The 8100-nt window shown below is 41.6% G+C and overlaps 1 protein-coding gene across 1 annotated transcript in view; it reads left to right on the forward strand.

Annotated features, from left to right (window-relative positions):
- Nucleotides 1-3278: 3278 nt before the first annotated feature.
- Nucleotides 3279-8100, forward strand: part of PGAP4 (post-GPI attachment to proteins GalNAc transferase 4) — a 23318-nt gene continuing 18496 nt past the window's right edge. The window contains exon 1 of the mRNA XM_019665758.1: nucleotides 3279-3965. The gene's annotated coding sequence lies outside the window, so the exon portion shown is untranslated. The remainder of the gene's footprint in view (nucleotides 3966-8100) is intronic.

Consider the following 8100-nt stretch of genomic DNA (forward strand, 5'->3'; position numbering starts at 1 on the left):
AAAACGACAGCAACTTGTCTGTTCCCCTTCCCCTAATTCCCCAGTACTGTTCCCATCCCCCCAATTACCCAATAAAAATCTTTAAAAAAAAAAAAAAAGAGTAAGCCCAGAAACCCAAAGTCCCCACCTTGGCCAATAAAACCCGAACCGGGGTCCCACATGCCCTCTCTGTCTCTCTACCAGGGACCCAGGTTGTGCTATGTAATTTCCAGGTCTTCTAAGTAATAAACCTTTATTTTTTCAAAATTTCCTCATAGATATTGCTAAAGGGTATCTTGTAATCACAATAAAAACTGCAAGGGCTGGTCCACAAAACAAAACAAAACCTTAAGTTTGGCACAAAACAAAACCTTAAGTTTTGTTCAAAGTCAGAGTCAGTATTTCAGGGAAATCAGGACACACAGGTGGTTATGATGATCACCAAATACTATATGTTGATGAGACAAGTCCTTTTCAAAGGCAACAAAATCAAGAATTTAAGCAAGAAAGACATAGAATATCAAAGTGGCCAATAAAGAGTTGAAAATAGAGTAACTCTTTTATCAGGAGGCAATTTATAAATCAGAATTTATAAAAAGAAATGAAGAAGGTAAACACTATTCAAACTACCCTTGATACTTTCTTTTTACAAAGAAATAAAATATTCAATTCTCAATGTTTTGAATTTTTAAATTATAACGTACGAAATAAATATTAGTTTGACTACGTTTTTCCATTTCCCCATACATTTATAACCAACAGTAAGAGAGTTTTCAAAGTTTTGGCAAAAAAAATTTTAGTCATGGAACAATCACAAGTTTTCTGATTATTTAAAAGATTTTGTATGGTTTCGGTATGCACAATCATTTTTACAGTCCTGCACTACTGTGCAAAGCGTCCTGTGCTTGAGAATATTTTTTGTCATGCCCACATATTTGAATAAGTTTGCTGGATATAAAATTCTGAATTCTAAGTTTTCTTCCTTTAATAATTTGAAAACCTTAGTCTATTGCTTTATTGCAACCATGATTGCTATTGAAAAAAATTTAAGGACAATCTGATATTTGTCCCTTTGTATTTGATGTAAGCTTTTAGAAATTTTCTTGCCTTTCGTATTTTTACACGGCATTAAAATGTGTTTATCTGTGGATCTTTACTTACCTCCCCTCTTTGACATTTCTTTTCATCTTTTTTAATTTCAAAATTAATCTTTTATTTTTTTCAATATTTTCTCTTCTGTTGTTTTTTGTCTTGTCTTTTTGGAATTTCTATTTCTATTCTCCATCTCTTTCAGCTTTTCTTTAATATTGTCTTTTCCCCCCTTTTCTTCACTAGTAATTATAGCCACTTTTCAGGTATATCTTTCATGATTCTCATCTCCCTTTTCCAGTTTTTCTCTCCTAAATATTCTGTATGAAAAATGACATTAATGGAGTTGGAGCCACCATTCCAGGGGAACTTCCTTACATGTCTTCCTTCTTCAACCTTTGGACTGTTTGAACCAGGCAAGACCTTTGTCTTACAAACAGTTGTTTGTAAAGCCAGCAGAATAGTGGGCATCCTGACCACAAGGACTGATGATTATGGACTCTCTATCTGAAGATAGAATAAAAAACCAGTCATGTACAGCCAAGGGTAGCTCAGCTTATCAGCACCTAAAGGAATTCTTTCTTCCTTTCATGTAATCATTCCCTTCCTTTTCTAATAAAACTCCCTTGCCTCCACACTGTGATTGGGACACTATTTGGGGTTCTGCCTGAATCTGTGCTCCAGAATTGCAATTCTTTGATCCCAAATAAATGCTTGTTGCCTCTCATTTCAGATTTTTAATTTTAGGTTAACATGTGCAAAGTGTTAGAATTACAGGGTAGAACCAGTCCATAATCATTTGTCATTCACTGTGGAGAAGAAAAGGCGATAGGAGTGCCGGGATGAGAGGGGGGATTACGTGAGATGATTGAAGACATAAGGAAGCAAGCTACATGGAAATCTAGAGGAAGAGTCTTCCAAATAGGAAGGACAGCAGGTGCAAAGGCATTAAAGTGGGGTGGGTTTGGTGTATTTGAGGAAGAACAGGGGGCTAGTGTGGCTAGAGTAGAAGGCTAAGGGGAAGGGTGGTTGGATAGGAAGCGAGAACAGGGACGAAAGGCCACATCCTATGTACCCTGATGGCTATTATAAGAACTCTGGCTTTTGGTGCGAGTGAAATATACCCAGCTCTGATCTGCCCCTAGAAATTATGTCTGGTGCTGTTTGCGAGAAGCTTCAGAATCCATAAGTGGTACGGTCTGAGCCCTGCACACAGAAAGCCTGCCACTGGCTGATTTTTATTAGACTTCAATTCTTAAAGACTTAAATTTATTAGGTGCCATTTACATCATCCAAAAGATACCATGACAAATGAGCTCAGTGCTGGGCTTGATGCTGTTATAATGCCCTGAGCCTCTGGATACAGGTTAGACACTCTATTAATCTGGTAAAATCCAAAAGCAATAGAAGCAAGTAGTAGCGGGGGGTGGGGGGGCTGCTCTGTAGACAAAAAAGATGTAAATTTGAATCTGAATTCTGCCATTTAATAGCTGTATAACCTCATGCAAATTTATAACCTCTCTGAGCCTGTTTTCTTAACTGGAGTAATAACAGTAGTTTCCTCATAAAATTGTTGTGAGTACTAAAATAATGCAAATTCTGTGTTTTGCACCGTGCCTAGCAGATAATCATTCCATTATTAACCAGTTAGACTAGGCTGACGAGCTCTGTCACTTGGATATGATCATTGTTTTGGCCATACCTCACTTTTTCCATCTGTGAGATGAGCATGATATTATCTATCTGTCAAAATTACGGGCTGGGGATGGGTAGTACTTCCCACACAAATGGAAACCAAAGCCACTCCTGGCAGAGACTTGACAGGTAAGTGGATAGAGCCACAGACCTAAGTCCCATGCGTGGCTACGTGATCTGGTTAGATCAAACCTTTCTGCTTTTTAATGTGTTTACATTTCTGGCTTTTGGAATAAGTGTTGCTCTTGGCAAATTATCTTCTCAAATCTTCTTTTGTCATTTGCAAGTTGGAGGTGATAATCTGTAAAGTAATAGGAGTAAAGTGAGAGCTAAAGGAATGTTCATAAGGCGCCTAGTATAATGCTGCGTACGGTGAGGACTGGGGGTGGAAGCGGTGTCCACTATTATTAGCAAAAACAAAGCGTCCTACGGAGAACACGACTGAAGCCAGCTGGGGCTGTGAACAGCCGAGAGACATAATCCTTCCAGCATTTAAACTTTCCTTACCCTGAGCCTGCTTTTACCTCTCTGACCATCAGTTGGCGCCCTTCGCAGTCCTTTTTCCCCAACCTAGCTTTGGGGGCTGCGGTCGCTCGGCAGCTCGCGGGTCACGTGGCCTGCGGGAGCGAGGGTACTCCGCGCCGGAGCTGCGCAGCTAGCGGGAGGAGGTGAGGCTCAGCGCGCGCTCCTCCAGGATTTCAGGGTCCCGCAATGGCTCCTTCGTGGGGATGAGTCGGCCAGCCTACGCGACACCAGAGCTGGCCCTCGGCGTGCGCAGGGGACAGAGCTGACCGCCCCCACCGATTAGGTTTCCGCTGCGCACGGTCTGCCCAGCCCCTCTGGCGTCGTGACCGGAGCGCCCACGTCGGAGAGACAGCAGGCAAATCGAGGGGACCAGGATTAGGGGTGGCCGCAGCTGTCACGGGGAGAGCAGCTGCAAGGGCTGGCCCAGCCAGGGAGGGCCTTCGTCCCCGGCCGTACACTCCGGGTAGGCGAGCTTCGCTGTGGCCCAGCCTGTGGCGCCGGCCGTTTCCTGCGGGAGGACTGCGGGAACCCCAGAAGGGCGCCCCCTGCGCGGCCTGGGCGGGCGTCGGCGCAGGGATGAATGAGTGTCGCGGCAAGGGCGCCTCCCCACCCTTCGCCCGTTTGGGCTGCACCGCAAGGCCGACAGAAAAGCGCGAGCCGGGCGTGTGCAAATCCAGGTAAGACACCCCCCACCCCCACCCCCGTTCCGCTCCTGCACAGCCTGGCGGGGCCGCACAGCCTTAGGGTGGATCGCCAAATGGCCTCCCGCACGCGCGAGAAGCCGCCTCACGTTCCACCCCTCGGGCCAGCCGGGCGCTCCTGTAGCGCCTGCTGCGGTGATGGGTTTCTGCGACCTCGCAGGCCAGGGGCCGAGCAAGGGCAACCGGGCAGAGGAAGGCGTCCTTCCCAGCTCCGGGAAAGACCAGCCGCAGGGGGCCAGCGCAGCAATCGAGACCGTTAGCCTCAGCCTACGGGTAGGGAAACTGAGGCCCGAGCACGGCGGGGACTGTCCAAGGTCAGCGGCAGACCCTGGTCTTCTGCCCCCTACCTCTTTCCACGACGGATAGTTAGGACCACGCCGACTTATCTCCCCCTTTTCCTGGCCTGGGCCGGGGTGACCCAGGTGCCGCACTGCGCCCGCAGAGTTCGGGGGCGTGAGGTCCTGCAGGGTGGGTGTGACCCAGGCATCCCCCTTTTAGTCCCGTGCTCCCTCTGGGGGACCGCAGGGCGGCTCCAGTTATCTCACTATGCGGACCATTAACAAAACCCTCAGGTGTGCGCGCGCGCGTGTGCGTGCATTTCCCCTAGAGAAGCAAACCTTGTAAGGGGGAATAGCTCTTTTTAGGGGTGCATTTCTAGAGTGCACTGCACCAGGTACTTTAGGAGGAGAGAAAACTCTGTGTGTCTAACAATTAACATTATTAAAATTATAAGAATTTTTAAAGGAAAATTTTATTATAAAACATTCAGGAAACAGAAAAATATAAAGGAGAAAATAAAGATAGCTTAAAACTTCACCTTGTAAGCTATTGAGGTTTTTCTAAGCATCTTAAAATTTTTCTCTGCATACACAATAACATGGACAAAAATAGTATCTTGTTTTAATTTGCATGTCTGATTACCCAAGGAAAATCAACACCTTTTCCTCTGTGTATTGGCCTTTTGCATTTGTGTGAGTGAATTGACTGTTAACTCTGTTGCTCCTTTTTCAATTGGAGTGTCTTTCTGTTCCAGATTTTGAAGCAGTCTTTATACATTACACATTACAGTAATAATTCAGTCATATATGTTGCACAATGTCTCCCAGTTTGCTTAATGTTTTTGGCAGTATTTCACCTTTGACCCTATACAAGTTTAACTTCATTTAGTCAAATCTGTTGTTCTTTTTCTTTATGGTTTCTGCTTAAGGATCTTGCTGAAAAAGGCCTTTCCTAACCCAAGTTTATATAAATATCCTCCTGTATTTTTTTCGGGTACGTTTAAGCCTTTGTTTAAAATCTTTAATGTGAAATTTATTCTAGTTTAAGTTGTAAAGTGGAGAGCTAATTTACTTTTCCTTAATGGTTAGCCAGTTGCTGCAAAGCTAATAAGTGTTTTTACCCCTGATTTAAATTGCTACAATTATGGTAGATTAATTATGTATCTGGTTTGTGGAGTTTTGCGTCTGTCTATCAGCATATTTTGGTGCCAGTGTGCCAAATTTTCATTACTGAAGTTTTATAATAGGTTTAATATATGGTTAGGAAAATTCTCTCTTTATTAACCAGAATAATCATTTTCCTGGTTTTTAAAAAAATCAGTTTTATTGATGTATAGTTTACATGCAATAATATTCACAATTTAAATGTATATTTTGATGAATTTTGTCAGATGTAACTACCATCACAATAATAACTTATGGAGCACTACCATAAACTTGATGTCATTATTGCACAGGGGCCATGCTAATCTTCTATATATCCTTCCAATTTTAGTATAAGAGTCACCAAAATGAGCATTTCCTAGCAGTTTTTATCAGTACTAATTCCAGATGATCTTTAGAATACTTTGGTCAAATTAACCAACCTCTCCCTGCTCCACCCAAACTAACAAAATCATGTTTGGATTTCTGTTGGGTTTTTGATAACAAGGGTCCTGAGAGTAGAGGGTGACTATCACATTCACCCTCCTATTGCCTGGCACAAGACTCAATATTTGTTGAACTGAGCATTTAATAATGTTCATACAAGTAATACATGCGTTTTGGAGAAGTGTAGAAAGCAAAACAGGAAACCTCCATTCCGCATACCTTCACCACTCCTTCACTAAAAGGATTAAAAATAAAATTCACATTAAAAATAAGATGATCATACTAGGTACATTATTCTACAATTTGCATCAACATAGTTTATATTTTTCCCTTAGAGACTTTTTTTAATCTGCTCAATTCACTCTAACAAATTACCACAGACTGGCTAGCTTAAACAGCAGAAACATTTATTTCTCACAGTTCTGAAGGCTACAAGTCTGAGATCGGGGTGCCAGTATAGTTGGGTTCTCGTGGAGGCCATCTTTCTGGTTTACAGATGGCCACCTTCTCTCTGTGTTTTCACTGGCAGAGAGCAGAGAGAGGAAGAAAGCTCGCTGCTGTCTCTTCATATAGGGGCACTGATCCCAGCAGGAGAGCTCCAACAACCTTAGTTACCTCCCAAAGACCCCATCTCCAAATATCATCACACTTGGGATTAGGGTTTTAATATGTGAATTTGGGGGGAACACAAACATTCAGTCCATAGCAGAGACCTAGCTAAGAATCTTTTAATGTCAGTATATTTAAAGTTCCCTCTTTCTTTTTAATGTCTCCATCTGATCCCCTTATATAATTATGTAAACACCTGTTCTCTGTTGCCAGGCATTTTCTTTCTCTGCAGTTCATCTTCCTCCTCTTTCCTCTCCCCCTTCCCCCACTCTCTATTACAAACAAAACTGCCTGAACATTCTTTGTCCATCTTTGGAAGCATGTGTTCACATTTCTGCAGGGTAGATAACTGCAAGTAGAATTTCTATGTCAGAGGGGATGCATGTATAAAATTTTTATAGGTAGTCCCAACTTTCCCTCCAAAGTTTGCACCAATTTATACAAAAGTGTCCATTTGTTGAACTGGGCCACTCCCTCTTAAAGTAAATTGAGTTGACCTTATGTTAAATATACAGATTAATTTTGGAGAAAGAGACCTCTGTCTCCTCTTCTATTAGTGAGTCTTTCCAGCGGGGAAAATGATATTTTTCTCCATTTATTAAAGACTTTTTAAAAATGTCTTTCTTATAGTATGTATGCATATTATTCGTATTTCTTAAATTGATTTTTAAGTATTTTAGTTGGCTTTTCCCATTATGTCTGGGATCTTTTATCCCATTAATTATTTTGGTGATTGATTAGATGATACCAATTAGTGTATATAATATATATGTTATTTTATTCAAATTTTTAAATTATTTTTTAATTAAAAGTTATTTTTCTTTTCTAGTTTTTAAATTACAGTTAACATACAATATTTTATTAGTTTCAGATGTACAACATAGTGATTAGACATTTATATTCCTTATAAAGAGATCACCCCAATAAGTCTAGTGCCCCCATCTAATACTATACATAGTAATTACAGTATTATTGACTGTATTCCCTGTGCTGTATTTTACATCCCTGTGACAATGTTTATAACTGGCAATTTGCACTTCTTAATCCCTTTCACCTTTTTCAACCATCCCCCAACCCCTCTCCCACCTGGCTACCATCGATTGTTCTCTGTATCTATGAGTTTGTTTCTGTTTTGCTTGTTTGTTTAGATTCCACATATAAGTGAAATCATATGGCATTTGTTTTTTTCTATCTGACTTATTTCACTTAGTGTACTCTCTAGGTCCATTCATGTTGTCACAAATGGCAAGATTTCATTCTCTTTTATGGCTGAGTAATGTTGCATTGTATATATGTACTGCCTCTTTTTTTTTGTTTTTTGGCTTGAACAATAGAAATTTATTTTCTCACAGAACTAGAGGCTGGAAGTCTGAGATCAAGATGTAGATGGCTTTGGTTTCTTCTGAGACCTCTTTCCCTGGCCTGAAGATAGCTAGCTGCCTTCTCACCTTCTCGTTCTGTGCTCACATGGTCTTTCCCTGTGTGCACATGTCCTTCGTGTCTCTGCGCGCTTTAAACTCCTTTTTTGATTAGGACAACCGTTGGATTGGATTAGGGTTCACCCTAGTGGCCTCACTATAACATTTTTTTAAAGACTTTTATTAAAAATATAGCTAACAGGGCCGGCCGAGTGG

This window comes from Hipposideros armiger, unplaced genomic scaffold (genome assembly GCF_001890085.2).
Source record: "Hipposideros armiger isolate ML-2016 unplaced genomic scaffold, ASM189008v1 scaffold_451, whole genome shotgun sequence".
NCBI classification, from domain to species: domain Eukaryota; kingdom Metazoa; phylum Chordata; class Mammalia; order Chiroptera; family Hipposideridae; genus Hipposideros; species Hipposideros armiger.